Below are 27900 nucleotides of genomic sequence, written 5' to 3'. Positions count from 1 at the left end.
ATTACCGCAGTCACTGAATCAATCCATCTCATCGAGGGTCTTCCTCTCCTGCGCTGTCCCTCCACCCTCCCAAGCATGACATCCCTCTCCAAGGACTGGTCTCTCCTTGCAACATGTCCAAAGTATGTCAGATGAAGCTTCAGAATCCTTGCCTCCAAGGAGCATCTCAGCTTTACCTTCTCCAGGACAAACCTGTTCAATACTCTTCTCCAACACAACAGTTCAAAGGTATCAATTCTCTTTCTATCATCCCTAGTCATTGTCCAGCTCTCTGATGCATAGCAAGTGATTGCAAAGACCATGACCTATATCAGGTACGCCTTAGTCTCCAGACTCACATCCTTGTACTTCAGCACTTTAGAGAGGTCTCTAACCACAGACTTTCCTATCACCATAAGTCTTTTAATTTCCTGGCTGTTGGTGCCAAGAGTATTGACTGTGGATCCAAGCTAACCAAAACTGTGAACATTCTCAATCTCTTCACCATCCATCATGACACTGCCAATTGGCCCAGTGGTGAGAATCTTTGTTTTCTTGATATTGACTCTCAATATACAATCATAGTATTGTTCCTAAAACCACTTAAAACAATTCTTCTCTAGTTACATGACCAACTTGTTATATAGCCAAGTTCATTAATTTTATTTTCTTTTCATTTGGAGGAATATTTTATCTCTTCTAATAAACTTTATTTTTAAATATGTAAGTTGTTGGTAAGCTTCAAAAGTCAACATTATTTAACAAGGTATTTTCAAATAACCCTTGTTTTGATATATATTCTATTATTCTCAAAATTTTTGTTATTTTATATAAATACAGGCACATACACACAAAATGCACTCTTTAACATCTTGGATTTTTTTAACTTGACAGTATATCTTGAAAATTACTACTTAACAGTAATAGAAAACTTCTCTATTCTTATTATCAGCTAGCTGCCCAGCATTTCGTATTGTGAAAGGACTATTTTATATTCAACCAGAACCCTTCTGAAGGGCATCTGGAACACATCTAAGCTTTTAGCTTAAGGCATTATTTTTAATGGGTAAACATTATGATGTCACATACCTAATTTAGCCAATTTTCTACTTTTTTTATTATTCATTTTACATCTCGCCAATACAATTTTTAAATGCTTTAATTAAAATCCTTTAATGGAATCTTTAAGCAAATCTTTACTGATTTTCTTAAAATGGTTCCCTAGAATTAGAATTTCTGAGCCTGAATTTCTTTTCAGTTATTTAAGTAGACCATCCATTCTTCTTTGACTAGGGTACTATTTAGACAGATCATAAAGCAGTGATAATTTATGTAGATCATGAAGTAGTAATCATTTAATAATTTCTTTCTTCGGTAACATATATTCAAAACTTAAAACATATCAATCCATTTAATTAATAGTAGCAGTAAAAACTAGTTTATTATATGAATATAGTTATCACAATGGGAAAAATCATGAAATTGACCAAGTAGGGCCATGCTCCATAGAGTTTTCAATGGAAAGCCTCTTGGGGACTGATTCTCCAGGTTTGCCCTCTGAAGCAGCTTTAGGTTAATGTCAACTTCCAACCCTTCCTTTGGCAACTGAACACATTAGTTACTTTCACTTCATGGGGAAATAACATTGGTTTTTATAGGTATGACCTGGATAATCAGTAAGGAATAAATAATTCAATTACCTAAATGTAAAACGTTTCATATATCAACTGTCTGAATAATGAAAGCTTTGATTGGAGGTGATACACAAATGAGTGTTACCCATATAGATTGCTTTCATTTGAATATTCATTTTGGATTTTAAGGACATGTCATGGCAGCATGCTGTATAACAAGCCAGGATGCTAACTGAAAGGCCCATAGTTAGATCCACCGGCTACTCTGCAGGAGAATGAGGGGGTATTTTCTCCTAGAAAGAATTTCAGAGAAACAGTACTGATGATCACTGTGAGTTCACTGGGCATGGCTCTGTTTGAGTGCCTGCCCTTCTGAAAATAATACAAACATAGAAAATTGGACAATCTTGCCAAGTGCCTTAGAAATCTAGTTTAACAGATGTCTTTTTGTTTTCTTCTTTTACATATTTTTTAAATATATATTGTTGGAATACAAAGTTCATTGCGTTTCACACATTCTTTCATTCACATTATGCTATTTATTGTGTTTTATCAATCGAAGCACTATTGATCTATGTCCATGATCACCCCATATTTTCAGATCCCTACTGGGTCTTTCCTAATCCCTTCACTCCTCCTTCTGCCCACCAGACTCTGTGACCCCATGGTGTCCCCCACCTCCACCCTACCTTCAGTCTCCCTGCCCTCTCCCCTCCCCCGTTTTGGACTTTTATACACACCTTACTAGTTATCCTTCTCTTTTTACAATAGTGGTCTTATGGCATGTTTGGACATGATGACTTTTAAAAGTAATAAATTTTACACGGTTGTCACTGAAAATTCCAAACAGGGACAAATTAGCTAACCCTGAGTTAAGGGAAGAAACTAAAGAAGAAGGGAAGTTGAGGTTATTTTGGTTCCCCTGGACAATCATAAGACTGTGTGTAATTTCCCGTGAAGAAATATTCCCTTAAAAAACCATGTGGTAGTGAAGAATTAACTGGCAGACTGTAGAGAGAGTCACCTGGACAGGAAGGCCTGGGGGGGAAGGAAGGGCCGAGTCAGATAATGAGCCTACCACTTGAGTGTGTTAACACCTGGGGAGGTACATTCCAAGTGATAAAGATCATGAATACATCAGCTGTGCTAGAGTGAAAGAGCCTATGGAAAGAAAAGAGCTGCCAGTTACCAGAGTCAACAGAAGAGAAATCCTTGCCCCCCAGAGAAACCATCGATACCAATAAACCTGAGAAGTCAGCCACAGTATAGAATGACGAAGACAAGATAGTACTGTTGTTATCAACACTGCTATGAATGGAATTGTGTCTTCCTCAAATAAGTATTGGACACGTATTCAATATGTATACTGAGCAAATAACTCAAGAAGCTCAACTACAGAGAGAAGAATGGAGCATCAGGATTGGAAGAAGACTCATGAACAACCTGCATTGTGCAGGTGACACAACCTCACTGAAAAAAAAAAGAATTTGAAGCACTTACTGATGATAAAAGACTTCAGTACTGGTTACATATCCACATCAAAAAACCAAAAATTATCACAACTGGACTAGTAAGTAATATTATGATAAATGGAGAAAATACAAAATTATAAAATATTTCCTTTTACTGAGTTTTGAGCCGATTACAACTCATAGTGACACTATGAAAAAGATCTCTGAACCCTGCTCTATCCTGAGCCAATCTGTCTCTGATTCATCTACCCTTATTAGCCCAGTTATTGTGTTAATCCATCTCATTTGGGGTCTTCCTTTCCTGTGCTATCTCTTTACCCTTCCAAGCATGATGTCATTCTCCAAGGATTGGTCACTCCTGGAAACATGCTCAAAGAATGTGAGGTGGAGATTCAAAATCCTTGCCTCCATGGAGCAGCTTGGTTTCATACTCTCCAGGAAAGATCTGCTAGTTCTCTTGGCAGTCCATAGAAGCTCAGTATCCTTCTCCAGCACAACTCCAAGGCGTTAATCAATTCTTCCATCATCCTCAGAACTGTCCTTTGGTAAATGCTCTCTGATGCATAGCAAGTAGTTGAGATTACCATGGCCTTTGAGTAGTTGAGATTACCATAGTCAGTCACACCTTAGTCTCTAGACTGACATCACTGCCATTCAGCACTCTGGAGAGGCCCCTGACAGCAGGTTTTCCTAATGCATTTCATCTTAAGTGCCAAGAAATCTGGAGGACAAGCCCCTGCCAACTAACTTAAAGAGATTAGTAGTTATTTTCATTCCAAAGGAAGGTGATCCAACAGTATGTGGAACTTATCAAACAGTATCAGTAACTGTGGAATGAGTGGTCAAGAAATCAAACACATGTTATATTGAGCAAATCGACTGGCTCTGGTCTTCTAAAGTATTAAAGCACATGGACGTTATCTTAATAGCTAGAGAGTGCTTTCTTCAAGCCATAGCATTTTCAGTTGCTTCATATTCACGTGAAAGTTGGATGGTGACTAAGGAGGGATGAAGAAGACATGATGCCTTTGAACTGTGCTGTGGGGGAAGACTATTGAATATACCGTGTATTGTCAAAAGAACAAATAAATGTGTATTGAAGAAATGAAGTCAGAGCGTTCCTTAGAAACAAGGATGGCATGATTTTTTTGAGCATGTTGTCAGGAGGGCACAACCCCTGGAAAGGGGCATCATGCTTATAGAATAAAGCATCTATGGAAAAAAGGAAAATCTTCTATGAGATGAATTCACAGCAATGGCAACAATGAACTTATGCACAGCAGAGACTGAGAGCATGGCCCACGATCAGGCAGAGCTGTGTTCTGTTCCACGTCAGGTTCCACGTCACATAAGGTTATGAGTCGATGCCACGTAGATGACACAAACCCATTACCATGTTTGTAAATAGTGCTTAAAGTATTGGGAGGCTAACCAAAAGGTTAGTGGTTCAAATCCATTAGTGTTCCACTGGAATAAGATAGGAAGTCTACTCCCATAAAAGAGAGCAGCGATAAATCAGGATCAACTTGAGTCAGGTAGTGGGTATACCAATAGATACGATGTTATTTGGAAATAGGATTTTATTTTTCTGGTAATTAGATCATATTCAAGAAGTATGGGTTCTAAATTTAATAACTTCTGTGTTTTGAAAAGAGTAGAATGGAAACAGAGCTGTACCCATCCAGGGAGTCAGACACCCTGTAAAGATCACGCACAAGCCAAGGTTCGCAGGCAACTAAGGATGGTTCTGTCGTAATAGATCTCCATTATGACAGACAAAGAAAAGGTTCAGACTTGTCAACAATTGCATATTACTTGGATCCACAGTCAACACCCTTAGAACCGGCAGTCAGGCGATAAGGAGATGTGTTGTCCTGGTCAAGTCTGCAATCAGGGGCCTCTCCAAATTATGGAAAAGCAAAGATGTCAGTTTGAGGATTAAGGTGCTCCTGATTCAATAATGGTCTTTTCAATTACCTATTATGTTTCTCAGAGCTGAATAAGGTTGACAGAAGAATAAGTGCCTTTGAGCTGTGTTTCTAGAGAATACTAAATATCCCATGGACTATCAAAAGAACAAACAGACATGTTTTGGAGAAGGTGCAGTCAGAATGCTCCTTGGAAGCAAAGACAATAAAGCTGTGTCTAACTTATTTTCCTGGAAGCAGGAGCAGCATCTACTTCCTAACTGGCTTGCCTCCAGAAACTATGTATGACGAGTGCTCAGGCCTTTCGTTCTACGACTGATGGCACCTAGCAACAATAACAACGATGACATAGAAAGAGCTACGTTGGCCTAGTGGACAGAAAGTTATGCTACCAAGCCAAAGGTGGGTGATTTTATTTTGCAGCCCTCAGGCCAGGTTCAAACTGTTTTCCTGTCAAACATTCTTCTAGGTGGTATAGCACTGGTCTGTGCATTGCTGTACAGAGGTAACTCGTGGTTGCTGTGATACTGAACACTGGGACATTGATGTGCCAAACGTGGTAATGGTTACCCATAGTGGACAGTGTTGACTGGAGCTTCCCAATTAAAACAAGCCTGGAAGGAGGAGCGGCATCCACTTCCGAAATGGCTTGCCTCCGGAAACTCTATTTACGAAATATGCTCAGGCCTTTCGTTCATAGGGTCTCTATGAGTCATCTATGACTCGATGGCACCTAACAACAACTATCTTATTTTGAGTATGTTGTGAGAACAGACTACTCCTTGGAGGCAGCAATAATACTTAGAAAGGTGGAGGGTCTACAAAAGAGAGGAGACCCTCTCTCAAACCAGATGGATTGATTGAAGCAATGGGCTCAAGTGTGTCAGAGATTGTGAGGACGGCACAGGACAGGTCAGGGTTCAGCTCTGTAGTCCATCGGGCTGCTAAGTGTTGTACTCAACTCGACAGCATATAACAACAACAAAGAAATATCTCTGAGTTGCCAACAGGAAGGAATAAACATGGTAGAGATGTTGGTATATACTGTAAGCCTCTAGATCTATGAGAAATTTATGCTTTTTAAAGCTACATTTTAATGACACAATGTTAGGGCTGTATCTTTTCTCTATATCTATTTAATCTGTATGTAGGACAAGTCATTTGAAAAGCTGGACTAAACGAAAAAGAATGTGTCATCAGGATGGGAGGCCACTCACCGAGAACCTGTGTTATGCATGACTCAGCCTTACTCGTTGAAGGTGAGGTGGCCTAGAAGCACTTGTTGCAGAAGATCAAAGACTATAGTCTTCAATATGGATTTCATCTCAACATCATGAAAACAAAAATTCTTATCACTAGGCCATAGACAGCATTGTGAAAGATGCAGAAAAGATAGAAATTGTCAATTATTTTATTTTGCATGGATCTACAATCAGCAACTTCGGCATGACAGTCAGGAAATCAAAAGACATATTATATTGGGAAAGTCCATTGATGGGGACTACTTCAAAGTGCTGAAGAGCAATTATGTCAGTTTGACAAGTGTTTGTTGGTCTATGTATAGGTTTCACATAAGCACAATTATTTGAAAACTATTGTTTTAAGGACAGTATATGCCTTTTTCGTTCATAGGGTTGCTATGAGTCAGCCTAGCAGACAGAAAGCCATGCTCCCAAGCCAAAGGTGGGTGACTCTAATCCGCGGCCCTCAGGCCGGCCTTTAATTGTTTTTGGTGAAACATTCTTCTAGGTCTTGTAACCCTGATACGTTCACTTGCTGAACAGAGGTAACACATGGTTTTACTGTGAAGCTGAACATTGTGACACTGATGAGTCAAATGTGAGAATGGTTCCCCATGGTGGACATTGTTTGGTGAAGCTCCCCAATTAAACAAGCTTGGAAGCAAGAGTGGCATCCACTTCCACAATAGCTTGCCTCTGGAAACCCTATGAACCTGGAGGAAGGATGAAAGTTATACAGAAGGTGTCGAGGACTTTCATTCATAGGGTCTCTATGAATCGCTTGTAACTCAATGGCACTTAACAACAACAACAACATATGCTTCTTAGTGACCTAGAATTGGACAGCCTCTTCCTCTCATTAGTCAAAATATACTTCATATCTCATAAAGTATTAAACTAAGGTAAGGTCTAAGTTGCCACCTTTGCAATGGCATTGATTGGCACAGTGACTGGAACAAGCTTGAGCATCACGGAGACGGTGAGGAGACATGGGTAGGGTGAGGCTTTGATTTGTTGTCCATAAGGTAGCTGTAAGTTATAAATGGCTTGATGGCACCCAAGAACAGTGACATTTGCATACTGACTGGCTCTTGGGTGCCTGCATTCCGAGATGCTCAGGTAGCCCTCTGAGAAGATGAAGGAAAGACCACCCTTCCTTGGAACCAGGGAGAGCATCTTTGCACCGAGGTGGACAGCTTCTTTGGCATTTAACGGACACAAGACACAACTTGCAAGGTCAGCCTAGTGCACTCACTGGGAGAGCCCACGTGGAAAGCTAGCTCCTGGCACAGTGGCGCCTCATCCTTTTTCAAATGCCACGCCTATTATTAATGTGAAAGAAACTTTTTTTTGTCAGTTTCAATTAGTCTAGAGAATTTTTTCCTAATTTTAATAAAATATATTTAAAACTAAAATATGTCATTTTTGCTATTTTAAAGTATATGGTAGTTCAGTGACATTAATTACATCTACCATGTTGCATAACCAGCAGTACTAGATCTTTTTAAGCCCCAAATAGAAACACTGAACCTTTTAAACAAGAGCTTCCTATGTCCTCTTTTATTGACCATCTTCTAGCAGTCGTTAATATACTTTCTAAATCTATACATTTGCCCATTCTAGTACTTCAAATAAGTGAAATAACACAATATTTTCCTTTTAGAAAGAACTCCCCCCTCATATAGAAAATTGAAACGAATTCTTCCATCATCCTGCTATTCAACACATCTAGTCCCACAAGCACAATATTTCAGTTAGGGCGTCGGTGATGGACCACACTCTAGGTCAGGCTAGTCAAATCTCTCATTTCATTGGCAGTTTATTTTCAAAATTCTCAACCAAAGACCATTCCAGGTCTTTAAATAGCTGGTAAGTTTTCTATCCAGTCCCTAAGAATCTTTCCTGAGACAGGGAATGGAGAAGAAAAAAAATGTGCCAAGGAATTCCTCTCTTGTTCCCACGTCAAGCCCCCATGATAAGTGAAAGGTCCTTACTGTCAGCTCTCACCTACCCCGTTCTGTTCTCTTCAGTTAATAATCCCCAGCACCAGCAGACACCCGGCAGGCTGCCACCCCAAGGCCCGTCGTGACTCACAAGTATCTGGCTATTTAAGGCAGAGCAGCACCATATCTGGCACCTCTTCTGAGAGGCAGCTGCTGTGCTCTGCGACTGTGTGAGCAGTTGGTGGGTCCTGCCCACTGGAAGGCCAAGTCAAATATAGTAAGTGCCCACGTCGACTGGCAAAGCCACATGGCTTAACTGAAATCCCAGGATCTGTGGAGCTAACTTGGCCAACATGAGAAAAGTGTGGCTCAGTCTGTAAGTCAAATAACCAGCCCACCTTGCCAGCCTTTCTGTTCTCTGAAGAACCAAGATGGGGTGACCCAAGACATTGCAGGACAGAAGATCCAGACCCACAGGGACCCAGTAGGACAGGGTACAAATGTGACACAGTGTTTCTGAGTTTGTCAATCTTTATGGATGTGAACTGCTTCATGTCTCTCCCACATAGCAGCTGGTAGGCCCAAGACACAGACCTTCAGTTAGGAGATGAGCACTTACCCACTGGGCCACCATTGTCTTCTAAGGAAGCACAAATCACTGGATTTATACAAGTAGTCTGGGTTGTTGGAACCTGTAATGAAAAGATGTTGCCGTTAACAAGTTATGTGGCTAATTATAGTCATAAAATTTCAAGTAAAAACTGTATTTTAATTTTTAAAAAAATCTTTTGAAAAAATATTTTTGTGTTGAACATAGGTACGTTCCAATTTTTTGGTCTCTAGCAGTACAAGTGGCCTGGCTTAAATTGTTTTTTGTCAAACATTCTTCTAAGTGGTATAGCATGGGTCTGTGCATTGTTGTACAGAGATAACTCGTGGTTGCTGTGATGCTAAACACTGTGACACTGATGTGCCAAATTCAATAATGGTTATCCATGGTGGATAGTGTTTGGTGGAGTTCCCCAATTAAAACAAGCTTGGAGGCAGGAGTGGCATCCACTTCCAAAATGGCTTGCCTCCAGATACTCTTTGAATAGAGCTCAGGTCTTCATACGGTCACTATGAGTCATCTATAACTCGATGGCACTTAACAACAACAACAACAAGTAGTAAAAGTATGACAAAATCTTGAATGATCCAAGAAGCATTAAAAGAAGATTGAGGGAATACAGAATTATTGTACCAAAAATAATTACCCTACACTGAAATATTTCCAGAAATATCACGTGATCATGAGCCAATGGTGATAAAGGAAGAAGTTCATGCAGCACTGAAGGCATTGGCAAAAAATAAGCCTTGTTGGGACACCAATTGACATGTTTCAAATAACAGATGTAGCCTTGGATGAGCTCCCTACTCTGTACCAGGAAATTTTAAAGAGAGCTACCCAGCCGGCCGACTGGAAGAGGTCCATGTTTGTTCCCATTCCCAAGAAAGGTGATCCAACAAAATGTGGAAATTATCAAACAATATCATTAGTATTGCATGTGAGCAAAAATAGTGCTGGAAATCATCCAAAAAATGGCTAGAGCGGCACAAAGACCAAGAATCACTCAAAGTTCAAGTGAGGTTTATAAGAGACTGTGGCATAAAGGACGTCATTAACAATGTCAGATGGATCCTGACTGAAAGCAGAGGATATCAAAAGAATATCTATTCATGCTTAATCGACTAAGCAAAGGCATTTGACTTTGTGGATCATCACAAATTATGGCTAACATTGAGAAGAATAGGAATCCCAGAACAGTTAAGAGTGCTCATGAGAAACCTATACCTAGACCAAGAGGCTGTTGTTCAAACAGAGCAAGAGAACACTCACATGGATTAAATTCAAGAAAGGTATGCCTCATCTTCAAGGATATGAACATGTACGGCTAAGCACAATTGATAACAGTGCATCTAAATTCCAAAATCAATCTCCATAATAGTCTATGTGTTTCCTACTGCCAAAGGGGCCCTTTAGAGTAGTGAGAGAAGATCTTCAACCTGAAACCCACAGCGTCCCTTTTCAGCAGGAAGTAGCTAAGAGAATACGCCATCCCCTTTTCCTTATGAATCAGGGTGAAGTCTCTCTCAGGGAGGAGTGATAGGGAATGGCAAGGGACACACTGACAAAGGAGATTAATCAGAACTGGTTTTGACAAGCACTGTGGCAATTGGATAATTAAAACAGACTTTCAAGGGGGGAGAGCAAAAGAAGAACAAACTGGGGAGGAGGGTAGAGAAAATAGTGCAACAACAAATGAATGAAAACCCAAAATCTCTGTAAATGTTCATTAAAATTAATAAAATTTAATAAAAAAAAGAAAGGTATGCCTCAGGGTTGTGTCCTTTCTCCATAGCAGTTCAATCTGTATGTTGTTGTTGTTGTTGTTATGTGCCATCAAGTCGTTTGCAACTCACAGCAACCCTATGAGTCAATCTGTATGCTGAGCAAATAATTAGAGAAGTCAGACTTTATGAAGAAGAATGTGGTGTCCAGATTTGAGGAAGACTTATCAATAACCTGAGATATGCAGATAACACAACCTTGCTTGTTGAAGTTGAGGAAGATTTGAAGTGCCTGCCGCAGAAGATCAAAGACTACAACCTCATTATAGAACACATCTCAACATCTAGAAATCAAAAATTCTTACCTCAGGACCAACAGGCAACATCATGATTGATGGGGAAACTGTCAACAACGTCACCTTGCTTGGATCCACAATCAACACACTTGGTTCCAGAAGTCAAGCGATCAGGAAATTCACTGCATTGAGAAAGTCTGCAATCAGGGACCTCTCAAAATGTATTTATTCCTGAGGTGCAATAATGTCTGTTTGAAGTGCAGCTGATTCAGGCCATGATCCTTCAGTCACTTGCTATGCACCTGAGTGCTGAAAAATGAATGAGGATGACAGAAAAAGAATTGATATTTTTGAATTGTGTTGAAGAAGAATATTGAAAATCCCGTGGGCTTCCAAAAGAATAAATATATCTTTGAAAAAGTACAGCCATAAGAAAAAAATAAATCAATAGATGAAAGAGAGAGAGACAGTCAGTCAGTCAGAGGCGTCAAGTTGCAGGTTTCACTGTAGTTGGTTTCCTTTGTATTCATTTATAATCAGTATAATGTGAGAGGAAGTATCCCTGGTGGCAGAGAGTGTTATGAGTTGGCTCCTAACTTAAAGATCAGCAGTTCAGATCCATCATTCACCCCAGCGGAAAAAGAGAGTTACTATCTACCTGTGACGATTTACATCCTCAGAAACCCCATGGAGGGCCTTCATGAGTCAGCATCAACCTGATCGCTGCAGGTGCAACGTGAAGAAGTCCAAAGACTCCCTGGATTGCTGTTGACAGAGAAGAAAAAACAACTAAACATCTCCTACCCCCACTTTTGTCAAGTTTATTTTATGATTCTCTGCTTTAGCTTCCTCTCCTTGCTCAGGACCCAAATCTCTCAGTACCAGTAACCTACACAGGTTTTTACCTTCAGGCAACATCACCTCAGTGTTTTCTGGTTTGCTGTGTCACAACTTACACTTCCCTGGTGTGTTTGCCGCTCACTAGGTTTATTTTTATTAGCTTATCATTTTCCTTGGAGACTTTTCTTTCCTTCTAGCAAATCCACCAATGCATTAAATATTATATTTGTGGTATTTTATCAGGGACCTCATTATATTTTAGAAAAATGATCCTTCAGTTTACTTAGCCATTATCCTTCCAGAAATAGATGTCTTGTCCAGGATTTTCTGAGGTTTACTTAAATGCGGTTGGGGGAAATAGCTTCTATCATGTATTTATATTCCTGGCCGTCAAATTTATGTTAAATAAAGACTTTAATCACCTGAAGGATGATAATCCTCTCCCCAGTGAAAGCTTAACTACTTTACACATCAAGCCCTTTAAGAATTCTTTTTCCTCTTTGGAAAAATTAAAATTCTGAAACTGAACAGCCAGTCTTGAACATGATTGATCCAGTACTTTTTCTGTCTCTTTCCAGATTGCCAATCACAATAACATTTTAAAATATATTCTCATTATCTATATATCTCTATCTCTATGTCTGTCTCTATATCTATATCTATAATACATACCTATCCCCCCCTCCATGATGCTGCTTGTGGATTTGAACTGCCTGAGATGTGCAATATTGTGTTGACTAGCAAAGCACATTACAGACACACCCCAAAGCTCCTTACAAAAAAGATCCTTAAGCTCAAACTCACAACCAGTAAGTTGGTTCTATCACAAAGCTGACCCTTCATCAAACTTCTGAGGCTGTAAATAGCAATGGGGGAGATTGTCCAGCTTTCTTCTGGAGAGCTACTGGAGGATTTGAACTACTGGAGTCCCAAAAACTTTGGCATAGTAGTACAACTAGCTTACTATAGTCTTCACCACCTTAGTGTTCTTGTTGAGTGCTGTCTAGCTGAGCATGACTCATAGCAACCTTATGAACAAAAGACCTGAATCCCGTTTTAGAAACTATCATTGTTTCTCTAAGTTCATAGCGTTTCCAGGGTGTGTTGTTTAGGAAGTGGATGCCACTCCTGCTTCCAAAGATAGAGTGGAATTCAAACTTCACATTTTATAAATCTGGCAACTGAGACCCAGAAAAGGATAGTCAATCACAAAGCAAGGGACTGACTCAATCATGGTGGTTTTGCTCTTTTCCTACTTATTTATAATATTTTGCCAACTTAGTGATGTTTCTATATTGGTAATGGGAGTGAAGACAAATGATATATTTTATATATTTAGATAAACATCTGATTATAAACTCCATAAGAGTAACAACTCATGTGTGGGAAGGGGTATTGGAGGTGGTGCTTAGCCTATATTCTGATTGTCTTTTGTTTGAAAGCTTCAGAATATTGAGGAGCAATTGAGATATATATTAACAATAGACTGAGTCTGAATTAATGTGGTTTCCAAGATCTCCTTATCTTTTTATTCTGAGATATTTCAGTGTCACTTCAAGAAAAAATAATTTGCAAGAACTGATGATTCACTGAGTGGCTTTGTTGTACACAACATTGGGCATGGGACACAGTCCTTCCTTCAACACCACGAAGCAGGGAATTTGTATAACTTGTTAAGGAGTTGAGTTTGTAGATCATCCAAAGTAAAAAAAAAAAAAATAATAATCATGAATAGAAATCACACTGGAAGGAGAGACAAGTGGGGGACATGGGTAGAAAAGGCCATTGTATGCATGCTCATTGCTTTAGCTTAGATTGGGGGGAAGTTAAGGGTCAAGAAAACCCTTTGATGGAAGAAGCTTATTCTCACAAAAGAACTTTGTGATCAATCTTCTGTCAAAAGCTCCTCCTAGCCCTTATCAACATATCATCTGTTTTGCTGACTCCAGTGACTTCTTCTACGAGGACTTGGCATTCGCCAACATCTTGTGTTGTTGTATTAAGTGTTCTCAAGTCAACTATGACTCATAATGTCCCTATGAACAATAGATCCACTTTGTCCTATCTTACTTCATCCGCATGATCTCTGTCATGTTCAAGTCCATTGCTGTCACTGTGTCACTTAATCTCATTGTATTTCTCTGACCCTCTGCTTTCCCAAGTATGATGATCTTTCCCCGCCAAGAACTGGCTACTTCTGACAACATGACCAAAATGCGTGAGACAAATTCTTCCACTCCCGCCTCTAAGAAATACCTTGGCTCCACTTCCTCTAAAACAGACTTGCGTGTTCTTTTGGGCATCCCTGGCATAGTCGATGCCCTTCTCCACCCTACAATTCAAAGGAATCAATTCTTTAATCTTCTAGTCTCATTTTCCAGCTTTCAGATCTCTGTGAAGCAATTAAAAATACCATGACTTGAACAAAGTGTATCTTAATCTTTGAACTGATATCCTTGCATTTTAGTGCTTTTTAGGGTCTTTGACAGCACATATGTAGAGTGTGACATGTCTTTTAATATCCTGACTGTGCTACCATGGACATTGATTGTAGATCCAATTAAAATGAAGTACATGACAGCGTCAATCTTTTCTCTATCTTTCTAATGTTGCTTCTTAGTCTGATGGTAAGGATGTTTGCTTGATGTTTAGAAGTAATTTATATTAAAGTCTGTAATTTTTTCAATCTTCTTCAGTAAGCTCTTCAAGTCTTCTTCACTTTCTACAAGCAAGATTGTGCCATCAGTATAACATGGGTTGTTGATGAGACTTCCTCCAATCCTGAAGCTTCATTTTTCATCATATAGTCTACCTTCCCAAACTATTTGCTCAACATAGATTAATAGGTATAGAGAAAGGATAGCACTTCTCTGTCCATTTGCTGTACTGTGGTGGTATGTGTGCTGCTGTTATTCTGGAAGCTATGCTATCAAACACCAACAGGGTCACCCATGGTGGACAGATATCACGGGAGCTTCCAGACTAGGACAAACTAGAAAGTAAAACCAGCTATCAGCTTCTGAAATATCAGGCATTTGAAAACCCTAGGAATAGAATTTGGACTTTATTTAAGGTGCACCTGATTCAGGCCTTGGTCCTCACAATTATGTGCTATTCCTCAGAAAGCTGGACAATGATTAGAGACAATAGAAGAATTGTTGCTGGAGAAGAATATTGAATATACTACAGACTGCAAGGAGAACGAACAGGTTTGTCTTGGAAAGGGTGAAACCAGACTGCTCCTTGGAGGCAAGGATTCTGATCCTCCGTCTGACATACTTTGGGCTTGATGCAAGGAGGGACTAATCTTTGGAGAGGGACATCATGCTTTGGAGGGTGGAGAGACAGCACAAGAGAGGAAGAATCTGGACGAGATGGATTGACTCAGTGACTAGGGTAATGGGGGGGGGCTGTTGGAAACGATGCAGTTGGTACAGGATAGAGCAGGTTTCAGATCTGATACATAGAAGGTCACTATGAGTCATAAGCAACTTGACAGCACTTAACAACAGCAATCACAACAATTAAACTATATCACCTTAATATTGTTACTGTGTTGTTGTTAGGTGCCATCAAGTCAAGTACGACTCATAGCAACCTTATGAACAAAAGATCTAAATCCTGTTCTATCCTGTGCCATCTTCACACCTCCTGACACACAAGAGCCTATTGCAGCAGTGACCAGGTCAATCCACCTGGTTGAAGGTCTTCCTATCCTTGGCTGACCCTCTACCCTTCCAGCATCATGCCCCTCCCCAAGGGACAGCATCTCCTAGCAATATGCCCAAAGTATGTGAGATGAAGCCTCATCAATCTTGCCTCCAAAGAGCACTCCAACTGTATCTTCTCCAAGACATGTTGATATTTTTTCTCTTGGCTGTCCATGGGATGTTCAGTGTTCTTCTCTAACACCACAGCTCAAAGGTGTCAATTCTTTTTATATAATATGTTGTTGTTGCTGATAAGTTCTGTCAAGTCATAAGATGACTCACAGTGGCCCTATGAACAAAAGACCTAAACACTTGTATTACTTTCATTGTTTCTCTAAGTTGACTGAGTTTCTGGAGGCAAGCTATTTGGGAAGTCAATGCCACTCGGGGAACTCCACTAAATACTGTCCACCATGGATAATCATTATCACATTTGACACATCAGTGTCACAGTGTTTAGCATCACAGCAACCATGAGTTACCTCTGTACAGCAAATGGACAGACCAGTGCTACACCACTTAGAAGAATGTTTGCCCAAAAACAATTAAGACCAGGCCTGAGGACCACAGGTTAAAATCACCGACATTTGACTTGGTAGCATGACTTTCTATCCACTAAACCAACAGAACTCTCTTCTGTAACATACTATTGTTAAAAGGGTACTCTGTGTAGGGTACATTGGTTTGCTAACCAAAAGGTTGATGGTTCAAAATCTATCAACCAATCTTTGTGATAAAGATATTACAGATAAAGTTACAGACTTAGAATCCAGTGGAAAGTCACCATGAATCATGAGCCACTTGACCACAGGGGGCTTGTGTTCTCTGCTTGGTTGGTTTTTAGTTTTATTTTTCTTTAAACAGAGGGTCTGCTATGAAGATACAGTGTAGACAGGAATTACGGGAGCAATTTTTCATACTTTTCCACTTCTAGATATCTATCTCTACTTTCTTAAGTTCATTTCATTAATAGCAAAATGTTTCTCTTTCTCTGGAAAATTGGACTTTCTCTTGATAATTCTATCTACTTTTAATCTTTTCCTTAAGTTCCTTCAACCTTTACCTCCATTGAAGAAATGAAAACTCTTTCTTCTAGAATCCTGTCCTACTCTACAATGCTGCCACTCCTTGCTAGGTCTCTTAAATAAGGAATCATGGGTCTATAATAAGCCCACTTTTAATCGAATTCTGAAAACTTGTTCTTTGTTTCCAATATTTATATTCCTCAATTTTTAACTAAATACCTATTATTGTTCTATTCTAGTGCTTTTTAGTGAAATGTTTCAATCTCCCACTTTCTTAACTGTTACCATTAACACATATTGATTGTACTTTAAAACACCTACATTAAAATAGCATAATGAAACAATTATTGTTTCCATTAAAGAGAGGTCAATTCGTGATTTCTTTTAACATGTGCATGCCTCTACAATGGTTTTATATTGTCTCATCCAAAATAAAAATGTCAAATTCTCATTTTTAAAAAGAAATTGCCAATATTCATTCTACTTACGGTATCAGCTCCCAGTCTCATTCCTGTCTGCTTTACAGACTGAGACAGAAATCCCCATTCAACTCATATCTAAAATCATTGGCAATAAGTGAATTTAATGGCACCAGGAGAAAGGTTTCTGTGGTGCTCAGTTCGGTATCAAGGTGGGTTAATCAGCATTTGTATACTTCTGGCAAGGGTCCCTAATTCAGTACTTCAAAATAAATTGCTTCAGGAGTCTTCAGACCCATCACATCATTTGATTAGGGCCCTCTGTTGTGAAAAATGCTCTGATTTATGGATGTCTTAAATCATGCACTGTTCTCATGAAATATCATTTCTCTGTAATTCAAATGTCCTCTTTTTGGCTCTTAATGACACTGTCTGACTAGCCAAAAACCAGAATTTAATTCAAAGGGAGAGGGATAAGTTAGTTTCAAAAAAATACTGCATAAATAAGCATCTTGATTCAAAACTTAATAGAAAGGCCTCCATCATTCTTACTTGGAAAGTTTTGTGCCGTAGCTAGTAATACGATCATCCTCTTCCTTTCTTTCTGTAGGGATAAAAAAAATTAAGAAAAAAACCCACACACAAACCAATATCTATAGGGTCTCTTTAAGTTAAGGAGAAGATATACTAGGCATATAAGGCAATGAGAATAAGGTTCTCTCTTTTGAGTTAAATTTAGAAGAGCTTCATGGATATATCATCTCAAAGGATTCTCAAATTTATACTCTTCTTTCCATATCCAGTTTTCAAATTATTGAAAATACCATTGGTATTCACTCATTTTTTTTCTAAGAAAATACTGTGAAATGTTTTGCTGATCACTGGGAAGAGAGATGATGCATATATTTATGTTGTTGTTAGGTGCTATCGAGTCAAGTGTGACTCCTAGTGACCCTGTAAACAATAGTTCTGAATTCTGTCCTATCCTGTGCCATCCTCATCATCTCTGACACTCTTGAGCCCTTTGCTGCCGTCACCGTGTCATTCTACATCATTGGAGGTCTTGTTTTCTTTTACTGACACTCCACCATTCCAAGCATGATACAGCTTTCCAAGGAATAACCTCTTCTAGCAAAATGTTCAAAGCATGAGAGACAAAGCTTCACCACTCTTGCTTCCAAAGAGCACTTAGGTTGCACCTTCTCCAAGACATAACTGGTTGTTCTTTTGGCCATCCATGGGCTATTCACTACTCTTCTTTAACACCACAGCTCAAAGGTAGCAATTCTTCTGTCACTCTTATTCATAGTCCAGCTCTCAGAATTATAGCCAGTAATTGAAAGGACCATGACCTGAATTAGATACACCTTAGTCTTCAAATTGACATCATTGCTATTATAGAATATAGTATTTTGGAACATTCCCTGACAATGGACTTGCCCAAAGCAATCTGTCTTCTGATATCCTGACTGCCGGTACCAAATGTGTTGATTGTGGGGCTAAGTAAGATGAAATCATGGACAGTTTCAATATATAACCAAAGTTGGGCCATGGAGTTGTTGTTGACTTTTACAGTCCTTAACACTTCATAGGGTTTTCTGAGGCTATAATTTTTATTGGAATAGATTGAGAAATCTTTCTTCTGAGGAGTAGCTGGTGGATTTGAACTGCTGATATGTTGAACTGCTTATATCCGCTGAAAGCTTTCACCAGGCCCTTTTTAAAATATATCTCAGAAAGGAAACTCAGCCTACTGGCAAGAAGCTGCATTGCAATCCCAAAGGCTCGTGATTTGAATCCACCAAATGCTCCGCTGAAGAAGAAGGAGCAATCTCCTCCTATGCCAGCCAGAGCCGATTTGACAGTACACACAAGAAAAAAAGAAACTCGGTAGTATTGAGCTGGAGTTGATTCCTAGCTGACCCTCCAGTGGCTTTCTGAGGCTGTTAATCACATAGGAGGAGATTGCCAATCTCTCTCCCACAGAGCGATGGTGGATTCGGGCTGTTAGAGGAGAATATACTGGGCTAGCAGCTAAGCTCTCTACAGACCAGGCACCAGAGATCTTTTTAAAGTAGATGTTATTGTTACTGTTATTGTTAAGTGATGATCAAAAGACAGGAACCTTGCCCTATCTTGCTTTGTTCTCAAGATCTCCAACATGCTTGAGCCATTATTCCCTTTTCTGTGTCAATCCATTTTTAAAAATTTTATTTTATTAATCTTAATGAACGTTTACAGAGATTTTGGATTTCCATTCATTCATTGTTGCACTTTTCTCCCTGCCCAGCCTCCCCCCTCCCAGTTCATTCCTCTCTTTGAGAAGTAAAATTCTTTCTTTGGTATACAATCCCCCTGCACCCCTCCCACCGCCCCGAATACACTCCACTATGCAACCTTAATTGTGGAATCTTGTGATAACCTTATTACCCTATCACTTTTAAATTATTCTTTCCCTCATCTGTTTCAATGCAGTATTCATAATTTATGCAGTTTTTCTCAGTCTTACCCCAATCCTGATGTCAATTCATTTTAGGATCTTCCCCTTTTCCTCTGAATCTCCACCTTTCTCAGAACAATGTCTTTTTCCAAGAACCAAACACTCCTGACAACATACCCACCATAAGGATATACTTGACCTCAATTTCTCTAGCAAAACTTTTACTTTCAAACTCCCATGTAAACACCTCCTTACTATCCAGTCCTTGTAAATTGGAACATTTCAGCTCAGCATAATGCTTAATATCACTAAGCTGGCTGCTACGCATAATTTTTGTTGTTTTTCAATTTTATGATCACTTATTAGCCAGAGGCTAAGAAGGAAAAACAGATGGATTATCTTGAAAAGACAAGAACATGATTGACAAGCAAGAACTGGCCCCAAGCTAGTTCCAGTCAATTTCCTGAACAAAAGATCCATTCTCCGTTATTCTTCCCACATGAAACAGGCCTAACTAAGGTACTCTTACATAATCCAAAATCTGCAGGATTGTTTTAAAGTATAATTGAGATGTTTACTCCATCAAGTTAGGTAGGAGGCTAAAAGTCCTCCACTCAGGAAACCAAGAACTCTACAGATGCCAAACAGAGTTTAGGGTACCAATTGTGAATTTCTCACAGTTCTTAGCCTATCAGCATGTTAATGATTCTCTTCAATTCTTCTGATCGTCAAATTCTCACCAATTTTTATTTTATTATCAGCATGCCTTGCCTACTTCTTTGTGTTCATGTGTGTGCATGCTTATTTGTAAAAGCCGTGTACAAATGTACACAGTCCTACTGAGAATGCCTTAATGTGCTCAATATTGCAATCTGGTGGCCTAGGGGGCACAGATTTGCATTGTTAATCCAGAGGACAAAGGTTCAAATTCACCATCTGTTCTGAAGGAGAAAGATGGGCAATCTCCTTTTGTACGATTTACAGACTCTGAAAACCTACTGGAGGGTAAGTTATGGGTCGGTCTTCCCTCCACGACATGTAATAACACTAGTTTTTCTCTAGATACTAATAGGATTTACATCCTGATATTTTGGAAGTTAAAGAGTTCCTATAACAATAGTTTTTCCACACAAAATATTATTTTCTAGATAATTACTGTTATTGTTCTCTTAGGGAATCTTTAAAATGGCCAGAGAGATCTAAGATTTTAAAATAAAATGAAACCATTTGATTCTAACTCATGTGCACTTCATAGTGTTTTCAAGGCTTTCTTTGGAAGTATATTGCCAAGCCTTTCTTCCCAGACATCTTTGGGTGGGTTTGAACCTCCAAAGTTTGTTAGTAGAATCATGTTTATCTGTTTATACTATCCAGGGATCCTATAAATTAAGCTAGTAGACTCCAATCCAAGATCGCAATAAATCTCTGACGAAGGGACTTTAAGTTATACAACTTGATGTTGTTATCTCCAACATTTTTTACAGTGATTTGACTGAAAGTTAACAAAGCATATTAGTTTTTAATTAAAATACATTGTTTTATAACATTAATTACAATATGAACAATGTGTGATCATTGATAAGTGATACCTGATCATTTATTGTATATTGCCTTTCCCTTCATCTCTCATAACAAGTGATACAGCTTTAATCTATTAATTTTTGCTGTCCTCTCCCCACTACCCATCCCTAGTAACTATTCAGGAATGATTCTGTGTATAAACCTTTCCTTGGCTTTTTATAACAGTAGTCTAATACAATATTTATCTTCAAGTGACGACTTATTTCACTCAGCATAGTTTCAATATTATGAATTCATACAACTTGTATTTATACACTTTTAATTGTAGAAATGCACACACAGAAAAGCCTTACCTCCTAATGATTCTCTATATCACAGGTACAAGTGTAGGCTGGTGACATCCGCTCAAGAACATGGAGAAGAAACCATCAACTCCTCCCACCACCACCACCACCCTTGTCTCTAGGGAACAGACTCCAAGTCCATCCTACTCTCTCTTCCAAGATTTCCCAAGGAAGCCACATGGCTCCATAAACACTCTTGGCATTCAAAAGGTATTCTCTGAAGAACTACTCTTTCATTTGTCTGTATCAGATCTTTTTAATAGTAGCTAAGCAGTTCTCTGAGTTCACCAAATCAATGGTTCTCTGAATTCACCAAAGATGCTTGCAGTTGGAGAATGAAGAAAGTCAACATCACAGGAACATATAGTTCAAAGTCTATGTAAGAGTGTAGCAATGTTTCCTCTTTGTGAATAAGCTGGCATCAAGGCCTGAGTTCTGGCAATGCTTTTATGCTGAAGGTCTTAGAAGCCTCCTAAGAGCTAAATCATCTTTGGAAAAATGGAGTCCAGTTAATAGTTACGCTCCAAGAGTAGAAACTCACCACTCTTTCTCTCCATGGACCCTTCACTGTCCTCGTGCTCCTCTTTTTCCTAAATCCTAGCCCCTTGAAGACTGTATTATAGAAAAAGAGATGATTTATTCACTCTTCATTCGATTGTAGCTTTCATTTTGGAAGGCAGAGTTCATCCTGGAGCTCGAGTAGGGAGGAAATGGTAGAAAGACTCATTCTTGCCTGGGCTTCAACTTGAATTTCTGAAAACTAGCCACACTTCATGTATTGCAAATATTAACCTATGACCAACATACTTAAAATGTCTCAAAATATTAAAGTAATTTGGCCATTGCCCTCATTGTTGTTAGGTGTCATCAAGTTAACACTTGATAGCAATCCTCTGAGGAACAGATTGGAACCTTGCTGTGTCCTGAGTCATCTTCATAATCTCCAATATGCTTTACTCGGGCATATTGGAGATTTTGTTTTGTTACAGTCAATCCATTTTACTAGAGTTTAAAAAATCACCCACCCTACTTTCAAGTCAATTCAGACTTGTAGAACGTATCTGATTTTCAAGGTGATCAATCCTTATGGGAAGAGAATATTCACCTTTCTCCTGTGGGGCAACCGGTAGATTTGAACCACTGACCTTTCAGTTATTTGTACAACATGTAATGAACACACTATGCTACCAAGACCATTTTAAAAAGCATTCTTCCATTGTGACCATCCACCATCCAGCCGTCAGCTTGTCAAAGTGTGGTGGCTTACATGTTACTGTGATGCTGAACCCTTTGCCAACAGTATTTCTGACACCTGGAGGTTCTTCTGTAGAAGATAGACTTCGATAGATCTTCCAAACTAAATATCCAGTGGATATTTGCCAATGGAACACCATGGATCACGAAAGAGTATTTCCCAATCCAGGGCTGGAAGATGACTCCCCTGGATTGAAAGGTACTTAGAATACACAGTGCAAAAATGGACTCAAGAATGTGCCTGTAGGGGTGAGGATGACATTGGACAGGGGGGTGTTTGGTTCTGTTATGTTTGGGGTTGCCCTGACGTAGAAGCCAACTCATAGGAAACTAACAATTAACTATCACCAGGAATCCAAAAGAGAACGCAGTAGGAATGGGAACACTGGCATAGATGAGAAGATGATTATAATATCAATTTCCTTTTCTCAACATTGAAAGGTAACTTTTATAATATAGAACATTGTAAATGTACAAAGAAGTTGAAAATATAGTATAATAGACTCAGGTTCAATAATTTGAACAAATGCAGATTGTTGCTGTTGTTGTTGTTGTTATGTGCCGTCGAGTCGCCTGCGACTCATAGCGACCCTATGTACAACAGCCCTAAACTCCGCTCTGTCCTGTGCCAATCGCACTGTCTCTGACACTCCCATCCCAATTACTCTGAAACAAACCCTAGATGTTCCATCATTTCATTCTTAAATCTTTATTTCACCCTAAAACCTGTCACTCTCTTCTAAACATAACCACAATTTTATCATAAGAATCCATCACCATTCTTTAATATCAAGTATCTAATTCATCTTCAACTATACCCAATTATCTCATTATTTTTTCCATAATGTATTTGGTCAAGTCCAGATCAAAATAAATCTTTTGGAATCTTTAAGTTCCCTTAAATCATGATTTGGTTTCCCTTGTAATTTGTTAAAGAAATGAGACCATCTAACTTGTGAATTTGGCCAGTCTGTTGTTGGTGTTAGGTGCTGTCAAGTTGAATACAATTAATAACAACCCTATGAACAACTGATCTGAACCCTATCCTATCCTGTGGTATCCTCACACTTCCTGACACATTAGACCCCATTGTAGCAGTCACCATGTCAATCCACCTGGTTGAGGGTCTTCCTCTCCTTCACCAACCCTCTACCTTTTCAAGCATCATGTTCCTCTTGAAGGAATAGCCCTCCTAGCAACATGCCCAAAGTAAGTGAGATGAAGCCTAACCATCTTTGCCTCCAAAAAGCACTCTCGCTGTACCCTCTCCAAGACATATTTGTTTGTTCTTTTAACTGTCCATGGGATGTTCAGCATTTTTCTCCAGCACGACAGCTCAAAGGCATCAATTCTTCTTCTCTCATCCCTATTCATTGTTCGTCCCTCAGATGCATAGCGTGTGGTCAGAAAGAGCATCGCCTGAATTAGGTGCAGCTTAGTCCTCAAACTGACATCATCCGTACTCAATAGCTTGGAGAAATACCTAACTACAAACGTGACAAATCTAAATTTTGCTAATTTCAGCCATGTGGCCATGGAGCATTTTAGCATTCTAGTTTATTCCACATTTTTTTGTTGTTGTTATGTGCCATCAAGTTGCCTGTGACTCATAGTGACGCTACATACAACAGCCCTAAACCCTGCTCTGTCCTGTGACAGTCTCACTGTCTCTGACACACACATCCCCACTACTCTGGTCACTGAATCAGTCCACCTCATAGAGGGTCTTCCTCTCCTGCACTGTCCCTTCACCATCCCAAGCATAACATCTCTCTCCAAGGACTGGTCCCTCCTTGCAACATGTCCTAAGTATGTCAGGTGAGGCTTCAGAACCCTTGCCTCCAAGGAGCAGCCTGGATTAACCCTCTCCAGAATGAATCTATTCATTTTCTTAGCAGTCCATGGCATATCCAATACTATTCTTCAAAACCACAGCTCAAAGGCATCAATTCTCCTTCTATCCTCCCTAGTCATTGTCCAGCTCGCTAATGCATAGCAAGTGATTGCAAAGACCATGGCCTATATCAGGCACACCTTAGTCTCCAGAGAAACACCATTGCTCTTCAATACTCTGGAGAGGTCCCTAACAGCAGACTTTCCCAAAGCAATACATTTTTAAATTTCCTGGCTGCTGGTGCCAAGAGTGTTGACTATGGCATCAAGCAAACTAAAGCTGTTAACAACCTCAATCCCTTCACCATCAATCCTGATGCTGCCAATTTAACGAAAAAACTAAGGGGAAAAAAACTCAACTCACTGCTGTGTGACACCAACTCATAGCTCAACTTCCACTGAGCTTTCATTATTGTTGTTGGTGTTAAGTGCCATCAAGTCACCTAAGACACAAAGAGACTCTATGAACAATACAGCTGAACCTTGCCCGATCCTGCACTGTCCTCACAATCGCTGATTTGTTCAAGCCCACTGTTACAGTTACTGTGTCAATCTATCCTGTTGGGAGTCTTCCTCTCTTTCTCTGACCCCTACATTTCCCAGCACAATGTCTTTCTTCATTATCTGGATTCTCCCGACAACATGCCTAAAACGTGTGAGAGGCAAAGTTTCACCACCTTTGCCTTGAAGAAGCACTCTGGCTGCTCTTCCTCCAGGAAAGAGATGTTTATACTTTAGGCAATTAATGGAATATTCCATACTCTTCTCCAACACCACAACTCAAAGACATCAGTTCTTCTCCTGCCATCCTTATTAATTGTCCAGGTTTCAGATGAATATGAAGTAACAGAAAAGACTAATGGCTTGGATCAGGCACACCTTAGTATATAAACTGGCATCCTTGTTCTTTACTACTTTGCAGAGGTCTTTGAAAGCAGATGTTTCCCAATGCAACACATTTTCTTTTCATTCCTTGACTGCTGTTGATGTAGATCCAAGTTCAGTGAAATCACTAACAACTTCAATCTTTTCTCCATCAAAGTTGCCTACTGGTCCAGTGGTGAGGATTTTTGTTTTCTTGGTATTGAGATGTAATCCATACTGAAGGATTACATCTTTGCTCTTCTGCAGTAAGTGCTTCAAATCCTCTTCAGTCTGTGTGAGTATAGTTGTGTCATCTTCAAAATAGAGGCTGTTGATGAGCTGTCCTCCTGTCCTGTTGCCATTCTTCTTAATATAGTACAGCATCTTGAATTATTGCCATCATCATTGAATATGTATGAAGAAAAGGGCAACCTTTTCTTGATTTTAAACCAAGCACTGTTCCCTTGTTCTGTTTGTACAACAGCTTCTTGATCTGGGTATAGGTTTCACCTGGGCACAATTAAGAGTTCTGGTATTCTCATTCTTCTCAATGTTATCCATAACTTACTGTTATTCACACAGTCAGATGTGTTTGCAGAGTCAATAAAATACATATAAATATGTTTGTTTTTCTCTGCTTTCAGTCAAAATCCATCTGAGATCAACAGTGATAACGTTTGTTCCATGGCCTCCTCCACATCCAAATTAAATTTTCCGGCAGTTCCAATCAATGTGCATTTCCAGTAGTTTTCATATAATCTTCAGCAAGATTTTACTTGCTTGTGATATTAATGATACAGTTTAATAATTCCTACATATCATTTGATGACCTTTTTTGGAAGAAGTGGAAAAAAATATGGCTCTTTTCTAGTCTGTTGGCCAGTTAGCTGTCTTCCAAATTCTTGGCATAGACTGATGAGCCTTCCAGGAATGGCTCTATTGAAACATGTCGGTTTCATAAATTCCTGGAGCCGAGTTTTTTACCAATGTTTTCAGTGCAGCTGAAAGCATTCAGTCTTGAACAAATGTTACTTCCTGAAATGATTCACTGTCAACCAATTCTTTCCGGTACAGTAACTCTCTATTCCTCCCATCTTCTTTTCCACTGGCTAAGTTATTTTGAGGAAATTTTGACAAATATTTTTTTATGTAAGGTTTAACGATGGTTTCAACACATTAGTTTTTGTTTCGTTTTAAAGGACCTTATTTAATAGATACTGTGGACTCATTAACATTGAACCATCTGTTTCTGAATCTTTCCAAACATCCCTTGGCTCTGCTCACTCACTTTCTGCCTGCTCAAATGTGTACTTAATTTAGTGACCATCCCCTCTAAGCCTATCTCTAAGACATGTTTCTTATGTATTCACTGGCACTACCCTCCTTCGGTCCCAGCTCAGATTCTACTCTCAGATGCTCAAACCCTTATGACTGTGTCTTCTTTCTAGGTCCACCCACTGTGCTCCTAAAATCCTTGAAGGTTGCCTTAGATGGTGATGATGAAACATCTTTGATGTACAGGCCTTCTATGATGTGTCCCCATATTCCCCAGCCTCAAGGCATCCCCAAAAACACAGTTCTAATTCAGCTAAGCTCTAGCCAACATACTTCTTGTTTCTAAATATCCCATTTTTTCTTTGTATGTGTTGCTCTGTAGTTAATCCGTATACACACCCTTTAAGACGTAGCTTAAGAACCAGTTCCGTGACTGCTCTATTTTAAGCTGAGTTGGTGCCCCTCTTCTTGGGTATATCTCTATACAACATTGAAGTGGTTGGTTCATTTTCTGCTTCTACTAGAGAAAATGTTCTGGAACAACAGTGGTCCTCGACTAATCTTTTATGCTTAGCACCAAAAGCATAGCTTAGGACATAGTAGGAGTAGACTCTCAACACATGTCTCGATAAAAATAGTAAATAAATGAATAAAAGTTCTAGAATAAGTTTGGGAGTCTTTTTCTTCTCTATTTTTTTCTACTTCATATTTCTTTGAAAATTTAGTCATAAATATCTTGCTCTCTGTACGAAATAAAGCCACTCGTTTGATCCTTTCTGAACATTTTATATTCATAAAATACTTTTTCATCAGTCTAATTAATATTTACCCAAGGTCTTTGAGTTCTTATCTTCCAAAGAACTAGCCAATGAAAATTGTTCTTCTCTCTTAGGTTCATCTCCTCTGTGATCATCAGCTATATTCTCTTCTTTGAAGAGAAAGTATTCATATTTACCCTAAAGAAACCATAACCACCACCCAAGCAGATATATGCACACCCATGTTTATTGTGCCTTTGTTCGCAATAGCAAAGAGCTGGAAACAACCCAAGTGTCCATCAACAAACGAATGGATAAAGAAGCTCTGGTAAATTCACACAATGGAATACTATGCAGCATTGAAAACCAAAGAATTCATGAAATATTATGCAAAATGGATGGCCCTGGAGGACATTATGCTGAGTGAAATATCTCAGTCACAAAAGGACAAATATTGCATAGGGCCACTGTTGTAAAACGGGACTGACATCAAGACTGAGAGAAGACAGAGAAGGAGGGGAAGAATGGTGTATAATGCATTGAAACAGATGAGGCAGAGAACTGTTTAAAAGGGATATATGAATGGGTATTCTTGTCATTACAGAAGTCCAGAGTGAAGGCTGCATAGTGGAGTGGAATTGGGGGTGGGGGTAGGGATTGCACAACAATGAAAGAGTTTTTCTTTCTTTTCAGGGAGAAGAGTGAATTTGGAAAGAGGGAGAAAAGTGCAACA

This window comes from Elephantulus edwardii, unplaced genomic scaffold (genome assembly GCF_000299155.1).
Source record: "Elephantulus edwardii isolate Elephantulus edwardi_28Jun2011 unplaced genomic scaffold, EleEdw1.0 scaffold00055, whole genome shotgun sequence".
NCBI classification, from domain to species: Eukaryota; Metazoa; Chordata; class Mammalia; order Macroscelidea; family Macroscelididae; genus Elephantulus; species Elephantulus edwardii.
This window is presented reverse-complemented; position numbering follows the sequence as displayed.